The sequence below is a fragment of the Saccostrea cucullata genome, unplaced genomic scaffold, assembly GCF_032062105.1.
Source record: "Saccostrea cucullata isolate Sc308-1 unplaced genomic scaffold, CSIRO_AGI_Scuc_v1 ctg5902, whole genome shotgun sequence".
NCBI classification, from domain to species: Eukaryota; Metazoa; Mollusca; class Bivalvia; order Ostreida; family Ostreidae; genus Saccostrea; species Saccostrea cuccullata.
The window spans coordinates 19,592-35,233 of record NW_026939830.1 but is presented as its reverse complement, the minus strand read 5'-3'; positions in this window follow the sequence as shown (position 1 = coordinate 35,233).

The window sequence follows — 15,642 nt, the reverse complement described above, 5'->3', positions numbered from 1 at the left end:
AGTTTCAGCCAATCAGAGCGAAGCACACGTACATGCGCGTGCGATCTTGCTATTTTGACTATGTCATCTTGTGCATACTACTAATATATACTTATAAAATGAATTTCAAAGCATTTCCTCAATAATTTTAATAGTTACGTCTGTATCAATTATATTGGACATTTCTCGTGTTGCACGTGCGAGCTCTTGCAAGCACATGTGCATGCACATGCTTTCATGAAAAATCTTATATAACAGGCTGTAGATCTCCCTAATGTATGACTATGTTCAAAATTTCAAATGATTTTATCAAAAAACAAAAAAGATATTGAGACTTTAGTTTCAGCCAATCAGAGCGAAGCACACGTGCATGCGCGTGCGATCTTGCTATTTTGACCATGTCATCTTGTGCATACTACTAATATATCCTTACATTATAAGTTTCAAAACATTTCGTCACAAAATAGAGAAGTTACGGTTATATCCATTATATATTGGTAATTTTAAGTTTTGCACGTGCGCGCTCTTGCAAGCACGTGCGCGCAAAATGACCTTGATTCCGCAAATCTACATAACATGCCTACTTACCCTAAAAAGGTTTCACCTAAGTTGGATGTGTAGTTTACAAGATCACTCGCGGACAAAATTTTCCCAGGAAGAAAAATAATAAGAATAAGAATAATAATAATAAGAAACAGAGTAAAAACAATATGTTCCCCAACTTCGTTTGGGGAACATAATTACCTAAGCTTGGACAACCATCAACTCGTATCAGTCCTTTCAGTACTTTGATTTAAAAATCAAGTTAAAGAATTTTCACTTTTCTGCTGTTTCCATGGCAATAATCGATTATTTGAAAATTTTAAATGCGAATCGCAAAACTACAGATACTAATCACTAAAACAAAAAAAGTTTCATTACGAATGTTCAAGAGACCAGAGAGAATACTCGCGGACAAAATTGTCGCTTTTTGTAGGTTTCCATGACAACGGTAGCCATTTTGAAACTGAGTGACCACACAACACAACCACAACTAGTAATCGTCCTTTAAGGAAAGTTTCAGGAATATTGCCCCAGCCATCTCCGAGAAACAGCCTGGACAACAAAAACATGCGTACAATCGCAATATGTCGCCCGACTTCGTTCGGGGCGACATAATAAAAAACAGCAAGGTCTTCCAAAGAAAGTCGAAAGACCTTAAATAAGACAAACATGTATATACCAAATCTCTAATATCAGCATGAAAAAGAAATTACAATTTTCTACAGAACATAAATTTTTAATTAGATGACTATAATTGCACAGAATCAAAACTGTGAATACATGATGATCTGTGTATTTACGTTAATTTATGTCGCAATTATATATTAATTATTTCCAAAGTAGATTCAGTGTTGTTTTAAACAATTTCCTTATTTTTTACAAGTGATCTAATGTAGTTATTCTCAAATACATGCACTGGTAAACCGAGTGGGATTTCAATGAGTCACATGACAGATATAGATAAAACAAAGATGTGTGCGCCCGGCGGCAACTAAATTCGAGAAAACTAATTTAAGAATACAAGTCACGGTAAAGGTCATTGACCTAGGTGTCGTGGAAGAATGTAATAAGTGGAGTATACATGCCAATTATGAAGTCCATTTTTTGGTTAAAAAATTATGGCAAAGGTTCAAAAAGGCTAATTTTAGCATAGAGGTCAAGGTCACAGGGTCATTCACCTTGGTGTCATTTGGAAAAGCTAAATTAGTGGAGTATGTATACCAAATAAATATGAAGACTATCTCCCATGCTTCGAAAGTTATGACGAAAGTTTGAAAAAGCTATTTTCAGCATATAAGTCACAGTCCAGGTAACAGGGTCATTGAAAGAGCTTAATCAGCGGAGTATGCAATGTGAAGTCTTTACCTCTCATGGTTCAGAAGTTATGGCGAAGGTTAAGGACTGATGTTACAAACGAGAAATGGATACCTGGATTGGTATGTATTTTTTGGCCTAATGTCATTGAAAATGATGCAAACAATAAATTTCTAGAAAATAATGAATTTGTAAACCTTCTGTGATGTTCAAAATTCTGCCTCTTTGAAACCATCCTTGTTTATCTATACAAATATTTTTCACTTCAAACCCCGTTTTTGTCCAAATTTAAATACAAATTAAAAACTACATGTACGCAGTGAAATTAATTCATTTTACTTAGTATCAAATCATGATCCAAGATGTGATTTTCATATTTTTTGACAAAAGTTTGTATCATCTGTCCTTCAAGTTAACAATAGACGAACAGACAGGACAAAGACAATATACGCCCCGATCTATCGACCTGGGCGCATTAACAGATATCTGCTAGACCCCCTTCTTTCTGGGTTCTTTTTCGTTAGCGTTTGTTACGTAACAATTTAACAAGGTTATTCTTTAGAGTTTGTTTAAGATATTATCAAAGCAATAGTGAGTCGTATGGTATAACTCTTCTATAGAAACATCCCTAGTTGCAATGTAGTGAAGGTTCAACTTGTACAAAGTATTACCAGTAGGACACAGGTACTTGTGGATAGGACCCCCCCCCCCTCCCCCCCCCCCGGATAAAATATCAACCCCGGGGCTTGTTGAGTATTTCTTGAAAAATTATATTCATTACACTTATTTTTAAAGTCGCCGGCGTCACGCAGTGCTTACAGCGTCTGCTCTAGAAGCGCGAAGTAAGGTGTTGATCCTTAAGTCGCGGGTTCGAATCCCACAGTGGGACGTGGACACAAGTCCTTCGGATGAGACCGTATAAACCAAGGTCAAGTGTCGCAGTGGGTGCTGGCACGATTAAGATCCCCCTGCTCAATGGCCCTGAGTGTCGAGCATTGGACAAAATTTGCAGCTCTCCACCGGCAAGTGATGGCGTCTCCAGTTCTCGAGAGAAACGTTAAATAACATGCAATCAATCTTATCTGTTAGGTATATCACAGAAAAATCGGGAAAATAATCGTTTTATAGAAGAAGATGCCCCACTATACATTATAAGGGAGAACTAGTGCTAATTGTAACGGGAACCGTTACAGATGTTCCCCAAACGCTCCTCAGCTCCCTTTTGGTACCATATTCCCTGTAAGCTTCATTAAATAAGACAAACTCTGTGCATATATGACTTTAACAACGTTTTCCCAGAAGGATACCAATTATATTCAAATTTTACCATTGCACCTGTGCGCATGTGAATACATGTGCGATATGACCATATCATCTTGTCTACACTATCTATATATTTTAATATACTATATATTAAAGCATTCAGTCCAAAAGTATTAAAAATCACTCATTCAAGTGTTTTTTTTAATTTCACTCGTTCGAAATGCACGCACGTGCGTGCACGAGCATGATCACCATACTTTCTTGTAAGAGTCCCGTATATCTATCAGTATTCTAAATCCCATCCTGTTTGGTTGAAAAACAAGGGAGTTATAGCCATTTCAAGTTTCAGCCAATCAGATTGCAGCACACGTGCATGCGCGTAATTTCATGATTTTTTTTCTATATCTTCTTGTAGGATATCCTAATGCATGACTATGTTTTAAATTTTAAAGCATTTCGTCAAAATACAAAGGAGATATAGCCATTTAAAGTTTCAGCCAATCAGATTGCAGCACACGCGCATGCGCAAGCTTTCATGAACATTTTTATATATCATGCTGTAGATCTTCATAATGTAGGACTATGTTCAAAATTTCAAAGGATTATGACAAGAAACAAGAAAGATATTGAGACTTTAGTTTCAGCCAATCAGAGCAAAGCGCACGTGCATGCGCGTGAGTTCTTGCTATTTTGACCATGCCAGCTTGTGCATACTACTAATGTATCCTTACATTATGAGTTTCAAAAAATTTCATCAAAAAATAGAAAAGTTACGGCAATATCCATTAAATTGGTCATTTCACGTGTTGCACGTGCGCGCAAAATGACCTTGATTCCGCAAATCTACATAACATGTCTACTGACCCTAAAAAGGTTTTACCTACATCGGACGAACAGTTTACAAGATCATTCCCGGACAAAAAAGTACCCACGAAGAAGAAGAAAAATAATAACTAGAGCAAAGCTCGTTGCAAAGCAACGAGTAGGTCTTCCGTCCGGTTTTGACCGGAAGTGACGTCAACATAAGAAAGCAATGAGCTAAGTAATCTCCAGCGACTTTACAATTTCAATTTTGCATCAAAACCTTCAAAATAAACTATTTTTGGCTACTTCCGGTTTGACCGGAAGTGACGTCGACGGACGGAAAATAAAGATTTAAGCATCCTGTGACATATCTTACCCCAATACCTTTCAAGAAATGCAAAAATATGCAATTTTTTACTACTTCCGGTTTGACCGGAAGTGACGTCACCGGACGTATTTTGGCGACGCCAATAGATTAAGCTTGATATTTTGAACAACTTTGCTTCTTTGACATATTACAAATTCTCAATACTTTTTGAGATATCAAGGAAAAACTTTCGGCCCTTTATTATAGGGGCCAGCCCCTTATCGTTGATATCATTTGAAAGATCGTCACATTCTCTACAACTTTTGTTCTATATGTCTTAACAAATTATTTGTAGGTGAAAAGATATCGAAGAAAAAGTGTTAGAAATTTTAAAATTCTCGACATGTCCATTTTCGGACCATAGCAAGCGTCGGCGTGCAGCACTTCCGCTGAAAATGAAATACGTATGTCACATCTACATATATTGCTCTATCATTGCTGAAAAACTCAAGTTTCTATCCTACGCCGTTTTTGAGAAAACTCGCGGACAAACTGACCCCTTGAAAATCACTAAATCGCGAAAATCTCAAAACCGGAAGTGACGTCATCAAAACAAAAAATTTTATATCAGGTTTGTTTGATGTTCTATCAGTCCTGAAAGTTTCATGAAAATCGAGCGAGCCGTTTCCGAGAAATCGTGTACACAAATTCGGTAAGAAAAAAAAACAATAATAACTAGAGCAAAGCTCGTTGCAAAGCAACGAGTAGGTCTTCCGTCCTGTTTCACCAGAAGTAGCTTTCATTTTTAACAAAAATGAGAAATAACGCCCCAAAATGCTTTGAATCCTCTAAAGCTAATTTAATTAATGCAAAAATAAGCCATTCTTTGCTACTTCCGGTTTGACCGGAAGTAACGACGACGGACAGAAAATTAATTTTTAAGCTCCCAGAAATATATCTTACCCAAAAACTTGTAAAGAACGGCAAAAATACGCCTTTTTCGACTACTTCCGGTTTGACCGGAAGTGACATCGCCGGACGTATTTTGACGATTTCATTAGATAGAGCTTGACATTTTGAACAACTTTGCTTCTTTGACGTATTACAAATTCTCAATACTTTTTGAGATATAAAGGAAAAACTTTCGGCCCCTCTAGGCCCTTAATTTTAGGGGCCAGCCTTTTTTTTCGAGATATCATTTGAAAGATCTCCAAATTCTACACTTCTTTTGTTATACATACTTTAACAAAATATTTCTAGGTATAAAGTTATCGAAGAAAAGGTGTTAAAAATTTTGAAATTCACAATAGGACTATTTTCGGGCCATAGCGAGCGTCGGCGCTTCGTACTTCCGGTAGTTGTGATATACTAAGTGCACTTCTCCAAAGGTTGCTCTAAGCATCACTGAAAATTTCATGCTTCTGTGTTAAGTGCTTTTTGGGAAAACTGCCGGACAAAGTGACCCTCTGAAAATCACTAAATCGCAGGAAACTCCGAACCGGAAGTGACGTCATCAAAATAAAAAAAATATGTGTCTAGATTTTTTGATGTTCTATCAGACCTTAAAGTTTCATGAAAATCGATCGAGCCGTTCTCTAGAAATCGCGCGCACAAAATCGGTAAGAAAAAAAAAACAATAATAAAAATAGTGGAAAAGAAACCTAAGAAAAACAATAAGGTCTTCCGCTGAAGACGGAAGACCTTAATAAAAAAAATAGTGGAAAAGAAACCTAAGAATAACAAGAAGGTCTTCCGCTGAAGACGAAAGACCTTAATTAGAAACAGAGTAAAAACAATATGTTCCCCAACTTCGTTTGGGGAACATAATAATGTGCATAAGAATGTTTTACCTAATACGATATCATTCGAGAGCTAGAGATTACTACGTCAGGTCAAAATCTCTCTCAATAGGTATCATATTCTTTTACATTTCCGTTGCTTTTACCTAAGAATTTTCATCACACTAATTGAAATTGTGTTTGCGGATTAATTGTGGGATTCTTACGAGATGCATAGTCAATCCGATAACATGAACTGGGACAGAAATATATGTAGAGACAATGTGAACCGACATTTTAGGATAAAAAGAAATAATACAAGTCATTTCAGCTAGAAAAACATTGGTGGTACGACGTAAACAATTCGGAGTGGCATACCTCTTATGATTTATTATAAGTGGGGTATTTTTATGGAAAGATTATTTTCTAGCGTTTCCCGATTTTTTACTGTGATATACTTAATAAGTGTAATAAATACAAGAGACCCACGGGCCTTATCATAAAATTCACAATTCGGGAAGAGGCATTCTTGCTCTTCATAACTATATACTTAGTTATTTTATTTACTTAATACCCAGGAGCAGAAAGATTTTTGAAGAATCAAGATATCCGATCCATAAAACGACATTATTTTCTAACCTTGAAGATCCATCCTGTATTAAATACTCTGAAACTAATTCAAAGCAGTTTAGAGTAGATAAGAATTTACCAGGAGAAATTTTCAAAAGTATGATTACCATGTAGCAGTAATTAATAAATTAAAAATGCGTTGATGAGGTCTATAGGAACAAGCACATTTTTAAAATAATTTAAATACTATGAATATCTAAAAATGCAATGGTGGAAAGATGTATATAATTGTTAAGAAAAACGATTAAAAAAATATTTCACCAGATAGATTTTTGTAAAATGAAATTGATTGATTCAAAGCAAAGGGGGGTAACTCTTCAAGGACAGGCCTAGGTCAAGGTATAAAACTAGGACTTATTCCACTCGTAAATATTGATACTAAAACATGAAGATTATGTCTACATATACTGAGTATTCAGTCAATATAATAAAAAAATTATATCTGTCATGCATTCAGATTTATTGAATCTGAGGCCATTATGGATCGGATACCTTAATGCATTTTCACTATATAATCAATAGAGCCCAGCCCTAACACCAGAACTGCTAACCCTGGGGCCATAAATTCACAATTTTGGAAGAGACATTTTTGCCCATCATAACTATGCTTAGTTGGGGGACGACCATTTGATTCGGGATGGGGGGATGGGGGTGCGCTGGCAAATTTTGTTGAGAAAGATTATTTTCATGCGTTTCAAGGACAGATTATTTATTTTCAAGATTATCAAGGACAGATTATTTTTCTTCTTCTCTGTCTTACGGTACCATGATCAATTGAAACCAACAAGTGATTCATAAAGATTTTGTTTTGATTATGTAATTTTCATGAATAAAATACTAGTACTATAAGACTAATCATTTATATACTTTGTATTAACTTATTGGGGAATATCAATCGTTAAGTATAATTCTTTCACAAGGAAATATATCGTTTGCAGTGCATAAGAATTGGCTTGTATTTTAAGGGATTCATCACACCTACTGAGTACACATTGTCATGTAGATAAACTGACTGCTAGTATCCAGTTAAATTACACTTAAATAAATATTTTTCACAATATTTAAATATCAGGCTAGGTCATATTAATTATTTTCTTTGTGTGGAGGACAGATTATTTATTTCCAAAATCTTCCAGTCCCCCCCCCCCTCAGAATCAAATGGTCATCCCCTTAGTTAATAACCAGGAGCAGAGAAGAATTTTTAAATTAATGTATTTTCACTGCAGAATCAATATAGTCCCGTCCTTACTCTAGATCCCCTGACCCTGGGGCCATGAATTTCACAATTTTGCTAGAACACCCAATGCTCATTACGTTCAAGACAAAGTTTTACTGCTTAATGTCCAGGAGTAAAGAAGAAGATTTGTTAAAAGATTGCATTGATTTTAAAAGCGAATATAGCGGTGTGTCCGGGTCTTTCCGGTTACGCTTTGGGGTACCCGTCTCTTATCCGCAACTCCTCTCATACCACTGAATGAAATTTGATGAAACTTTCACAGAATTTGTATTGTATATTGCCATTGTGACCTCCTATTTTACTTTTTGATCCGACACATATTTTGGGTTTCCCGCAGCAAAACATTGACACTGCCATTATATTCATATGGGAGGCGGGGGTATCATTTAATGAGCTCATTGCTCACAGTCCCTCTAGTATTTCAATAAACATTGGACAACTCATCTAGAATTTTAAGGGCATGATTTGTAGAGTAAAATGTATTAATTTGACCAGAAATGAATCTTTTGGGCGTTTTGGTCTATTTCCTTCATTTTTGGCATACCATCATCTATGAAAGGTCGATTGCGTTGCGCAGTGGTTAGAGTGTCTGCTCTAGAGTCGCGAAGTAAGGCGTCGATCTTTACGTCGCGGGTTTAAATCCCACTGTGGGACATGGAGACCAGTACTTCGGATGAGACTGCATAAATGTAGGTCCCATGTTGCAGTAGGTGCTGACACGAAAAAGATCCCCTCTGCTCGATGGACCTGACTGCCGAGTAAAGGGCAAAATACCTAGCTCTCCACCTGCAAGTGGAGACGTCTCCATATCAACCCGTGCGGACCGTAGTCGTCAAGCAGATTGGATTATTTAAACTTGAAAAAATAGCACAAACACTCCTGATACTGAATTAGTCGCGAATTTTTTCTGGCCAAACCATGCAAGATCTATTTGTTAAGGTGGTTCCCCCCAAACACATTGCCATCCTGGTGGGTGTTTTTTTATTTGAGGGTGGGAAAATTTGTTTCCGGTCGGATTTTTTTCTGCCGATAAAAACTTCAGACTCCTGTGAATAGACTAACAATTCGTATGAAAAACTTCAGTCATCACTTGACTCAATGATAAATTGTATTTGCTGAGAAGGCCATTTAATCGACCGTAGAACTGACCTAATAATGACGTTAATCGAGACTGCTGATATTCTTTTTTCATCAACTTGTTTGTCAATAATTAACCTCGTTTTAATAATTGTTCATACGTAGAGCATGCTCTTGACTATCGAATTAACCGAGATATATACACTCCCTATGCAGGTGATGAAGGCAATCGCAACTTCTCAGGCCTTTCCAACTAGCGGAAAAACGACCTCGAACGTATATGGTAGACGCCATGACAACCCTCCCTTTTCACGATCTTTGAAATAAATGCATGGAGACCTTTTATCTGTGGAATATGGAGTTTAACTTTATTCAATGTAATGATATTACCTAAAATATACTATAGAAGGGACTTCATCTCTGTCTATCCTATATTTGAGTAAACAGGAAATGTATAAATTTTAACATCCGGTGATGTTAATACATTCGAGGTTGTTTTTCCGACCTCAGACGGAAAGACCCGAGATGATGCGATTGGTGATAAAGGTATATTGCTGCGTAAGGGAAGTGGACGATTGTAAAGTTAAAGTCATCACGTGTGTCATAGACCTCGGTTGTTTCAGGGTGAACGCAGAAAATATATAAGCGAGGGTAAACCGGATGCCATGGGCAAAAGCATACATGTTAACTCTCCCGACCGATTTAATTCAGAAATCTACCGCTTTTCTACAAAAACTGCGTCTAAAGTATTTTTGGTTCGCTTGGGTATCCATTTTTGAAGCCACTCTCGTAAAATCTCGATAGATATCGCGTGATTTGACTCGGAATCATACAAACGCTTTTTTTGTACATAGATTTCAAGCACTGATTTGACAACGACAACAACATAAGATTACCAATGATTACATTGGTTACGATAAATTAATCAACATATCTGCCATGAAAAAGGAGATGCAGCTTTTATAATTAGATGGAAACATTTGACATCGTCTTTAAAAGCACAAAAGCTCACAACTTTATCAATAAAGTCAATAGAAATAAGCCAAAAGAGAGGCTACGCATGCGCAAGAATGCTGGCGAGTTTGCCCGTAAGACAACTTGCCCGTAGAATAACTCGCCCTATTCGAATTAGAAAGTGTCATTCATAGGCAAACCTCGCTTTTAAATCTTCATCTCGTATTTATACAATGTATATTCATGGATGGATCCGAATTTCTCTCTTTTATACATATACTTAATTTAACAAGTTGAAATAAAAACTTACTTCAACTTGTTCCAGCTTTTAAAAGATACAAGTCTTCTTAGACCTTAGTTTTTAACATCAAGGCTCGCAAAATAATTTGATATACAGCAATCCAAATATAACTTGATAGAGGTCTGTCGCAAATGAAAGGTTCTCCATGTGGGGGAGGGGTGTCTTTGAAAAACAAAAACTGCGTACTACAGAGCTGCGCTACACGTGAACCATCAGATCTATTTTCCAATGATAGATTTCTTCCGCATAAATCCAGAATAAATGTCAAGTCCCAGCTGTTATAAGTTACTATATCAAAGTAGCCCGATTTTAATATGACAAAACTAGGCTAATCGGAGATAAAATTGAACAATTTTTCTATGAAAGTACTATCAGTCAAAAGTAGGCAGTTCATTGTAGAAATGTCAACGAACCTCCATGAATATTCATTAAACTAGGACATTTTCTCCAATTGAATTTCGGTTAAAAACACATGCATATCGGACACGTATTGCAGTCCTTTTTTAAAGGACAGCAACTTGTTAGATTACCATTAACGTCTTTTCAAGTAAAATATCCAAATATGAAACAGATGTATCAGACTCTGTGGTTGATAAACAGAGAAATATTACTTTTTATTACACACTTTTTTTTTATATTATATCAGCCCCGCAAATCCAAAGCCCTGCAGAGCTGATATATTGTGACGTCAATATCACATCCTAAGTAAATTAAACCACAAAAACAGTAATTTTTTTTGATATTTTAACTTCTTGAAAATAAGGTTAATCTTAATTTACAAATACATGTAATAGATTATTTTCAAATTACGGATTGGGGACACTTGAAATAGAAGTATAGAAACAAACCGAAACTGTATGAGACAATAAACTGTGTACATTTTAGAAAAATTTACTTATTTTCTTCTCAACTTAATGTGTTCTGTATTTTATTACTAAGACATACCCTTTTCCACATCACATCCTGTACACATTTATTTCGAATATTCACGTAGTGAATTTGATATCAAGCATTTAGTTAAGAAATGCATGATGTTTTACACACGTGTGCTTATGAAATGCATGGTTACACGTGGTTCAACACATGTATCAGACACGCGTTTGTCACATCGATATTAATACCTGAAACCAACTTTTACCAAACTGTGAAAGTGTTCTACATGTAATGAATTATGGTAAACGCCTTATCAAGAATTTTAACTTAAAGCTTTGAATGCGCCATTTTTAAGCAATTAATTAATGCCTTAGGTTTGTATAATGACTACTAATATAATTATCAATAAGATAAAATCTTAATGTAATTGAAGTACTGTATCTTGCATCAGAATTTTTGTCATTTGTATAATAAAATTGAAGTATCTTACATCAGAATTTTTTTCATTTGATTGATAAATAGATTGATAATTAAATCAAATTTTTCACGTAGAAAATATTTTTAAGGTCTTTCATAATGCCATATTTCATGTATGTATCGAAACATTTCAGGTATCCCATTGAAAACCACTGACCTGTCATTCTTTCTCTAATATTAAAGGGCACCCGTCTCTTTTTCGCAACTCCTACTATATATACCACTGATTAAAAGTTATGATACGTTCATAGATTCTTTGTAACATGCCCTTGTACACCTTCTAATTAACATGTATTTTGATCTGACAGTTATTTCGGGTTTCCCAGCGCAAAACATGGTTTTTGCCATAATTAAATGGGAGGCAGGGTATCATTTAGTGAGCTCAGTGTTCACAGTATTTCTAAATTGCTGTTAGCATAAAACTAGTCAAAATGTTCAAATATAAATACCTGTAACACTTCTTTTGTGCTACTAAAGTACCGGTAGCACAAGGAAAGATATTCTTGGAATACTTGTCCTATTATTGATACCTTACATTTGATGAAATAATTACTGGAATTGTATCACAACACCATTCAGAGGTTTAGGTATAAACATGCTTCAAAGATGACAATTGAACACGTACCTCACTTGTTTCATCTATATGAATTCCTGGTATGCTGCTACTGGAAAGCAAATATAAGACGACCGATAAAAAGGCTTTTTGACCTCATAGTGATTGAATAAGTCAAACAAATTCAACGTTCACTTAATTTCTATAGGCACTTTTGTAACAAATATCTGTACTCTTCATGTAAATGTTTTGCCGTCACGACTTTGCTACACATGGGGTTCTATGAGTGAACTGTTTTCATGAAAGCATGCAGTGCATCAAGACAGCTGCATTTAGTAATCAGAGCTGAATTTCGGTTTCTGTAATAAAGATATGTTGAATACCATGGATATCTAGAAGTAATTGAAAATTAAGCCACATAACTACAAAATACTTTTTCCATGAACTCCCGCGAAGCGCAGTGGTTAGAGCGTCTGCTCTAGAGTCGCGAAGTAATGAGTTTATCCTTACGTCGCGGGTTCGAATCCCATTATGGGACGTAGAGACCGGTCCTTCGGATGAGACCGTATAAACCGAGGTCCCGTGTCACAGTAGATGCTGACACAAAAACGATCCCTCCCTGTTTAGTGACCCTAAGTGTCAAGTCAAGAACAAAATTTGCAGCTCTCCATGCACCGGCAAGTGGTCGAGTCTCCAGTCCATATGAGTGAAAAATTCTCGAGAGGGGGATGTTAAACAATATAAAATCAATCAACCAATCAATCCTTGAACCAAAATAACCAGGAGCTTAAGATTTGTTATTTCCAAGCGGTATCATAATGTTTGTATAAATCTATGAAAAATATTAAACATGTACAGTGTGTGCCTCTCACATCATTTAAATAATATTAGCTGTATTGGTAGTATATTTCTGACCAATTATTATACTCCAACAAAAGTTGCAGGGAGTTTAAGTAATATTGTTGACACAATTGTTCAAAGTTTAAAAAGGGAATCATTTTTGTTCGATTTTCATCCGACACTATAAATTTTCAAAATATTCTTGACTATCGTCTCTATCATTTAGATGCATGCCTTTTTCACACATATTGAAGCGGTTTAATGATCAAGACTCATTTCCATTGTTTACTTTATTATTATCCGGGCGACAATTGATGGTTAAATCATTGTTTTCTTGTTGACATTTGCTTTTAGGTTCAAAATACATTGTAAGGAATGTTAAATTCTTCTTAAGTCGAGAGGCGGTTCGTTTGCCTCAACATATAGACTGTCTTTTGGAAGAAGTTCGAAAAGCTCCCAAGCACAGTCGAAGGCCTTGATGGTGTATTGCATCAAGAGCTTTTACATATGATGTTCTTGTCGAGCCATATACAATACAGCCATACTCTAACTTGGATCTTACAAAAAAGCGATAGAGTTTCAAAAGAGTATTTTTATCTGCCCCCATTTTGTATTTGCAATTACTTAAATAACATCTAAAGCCTTTGTGCATTTTTCTTTTAGCATTTTAATGTGCGATACAAAAGAAAGTTTACTATCAAAAGTAGCATTTAAAAATTTTATCTCCTTCACTATTTTACATATAGGATTTCCTTCTAGCAGCAAATGTGGTTCATCATGAGCCTTCCGTTTAGAGCAAAAATGCACACAAGCGGTGTTACTTTTTGGAACTTCAAAACCATTTACATCAGCCCAGTCTTGAATTTTATTTAGACAAGACTGCAATTTTCTCTAGATAATGTTCTTAATACACAGTGTACCTTACCATATATATATATATATATATATATATATATATATATATATATATATATATATATATATATATATATATATATCAAAATTCAAGATGTCCTTGGTATAGGTATGAACATATAGAAAAATAATCCAGAATTTGGAAAAGATGATCACATTTTATTCCAATATATATATATATATATATATATATATATATATATATATATATATATATATATATATATATATTTATATATATATATAAACAAGAAATAACATTATCTTTAATATAAGTGTCTCTAGATATAAACCTGACTTCCACCTACCATATATCTTCAGTAACCTTTCATTGACATCATTGGAAGCTGCTGAAGTAGCACCCCCACTGCGTAATCTGTACAAATCAAACTTTTTACAATCTGATCAAATAGATGACAACACTTCAAATAAAATTTCACGTGCTCTTGTGTATGAAATAGGTTTGTTAATAGAACTTAAGATATAACCCTTAACAGACTTGAAAAAACGAATAGACCGAAAAATATAATCTTTTGGTTTTTCAGCAAGTCCTGTTAACTTTTAAGTGTTTCATCCAAAAAACGGGACATGTTTTATTTCCTGTGCATGATATAAGAACATCGTTTTCCCTTCTATATACATCTGTTTTGCATTTTTTCAATGTGTAATGACATATGCAAATCATGAAAATTCACATTCTTGACCCTCAAATTTGAAAGTTCATTGAATCTTAAAAATCCTGCAATAGCAACTAAGAACATCGTATAAATTCTAACACAAGACAAATCATTTTTAACACTGTCATTACCATATTTATGGAGTTGTCGATTCTTTTTTCTGGTTTGCATAAGAATCCTCTTCCCTCCTAGCTTCTGCTGTATTTCCGTCTCACACGGATTCATACAAATGTTAGCATCATGGTTCCACTTAATACTGTGAAATCACAAATTTTCGTGGGGGGGGGGGGTTATTTTTTGTTGTTTTTGTGGTGTGAAGAGACTCACGAATTCATCTCCACCACGAAATGTAAAATGTGACATACATAACTACTCAATAATTCTACACTCACGAAATTAAATCCCCACGAACCAAGAGTTTTTCCTCAAACCACGAAAATTTGACCCCACGAAAATACGTGATTTTACAGTACTATAGAAATACGCAGAAAGCACAGATTCGGACACAGCTTGTTGCACAAGACTACTTAGAAAAACTGCCTCAGTACTCACAGACGCCGGTAGATAAGAAACAGCATTTCCCGCGCAACATTTTTTAAACTTCTGGAAATAAGCATCGTATAATTTGTTAGATTTCTCACTTTTACCTCTTCTGATGATACGAGGAATTTCTGATACAGCTGCAGAAAGTGATGTTTTCTTTTCCATTTGTCGAATCTCTGTCCAAAACTTCTTGTATTCCTAGTAATAAACCAATACATTTAGTGAATTTCTACACATTCAGTGCATAAATACTTCACGTTTTATTATTATTTATTTTTTTAAATACATTTTTCAATCATCTCATATACACTGTACATATGGTGCGCATTTAATATTAACGATTTTTTTTTGCGCATGGTACATTTTTTTATTTTTATTTTAATGCAATAAGTATTTTGATAGCCCAGTTACCAATCAACTAGCTAATTTTTCTTCCCATAATCCTTTCAACGCTAGAACACCTTATCTTATCCTCCTTCAATGAGTAAAAAGTTTGTAAAACAGTTTGTCGTGTGTTGCCACCTTTGTGACGTTTAATAATTTGTTTGAAATTCTCAAAAGTATTATTAACAATGAC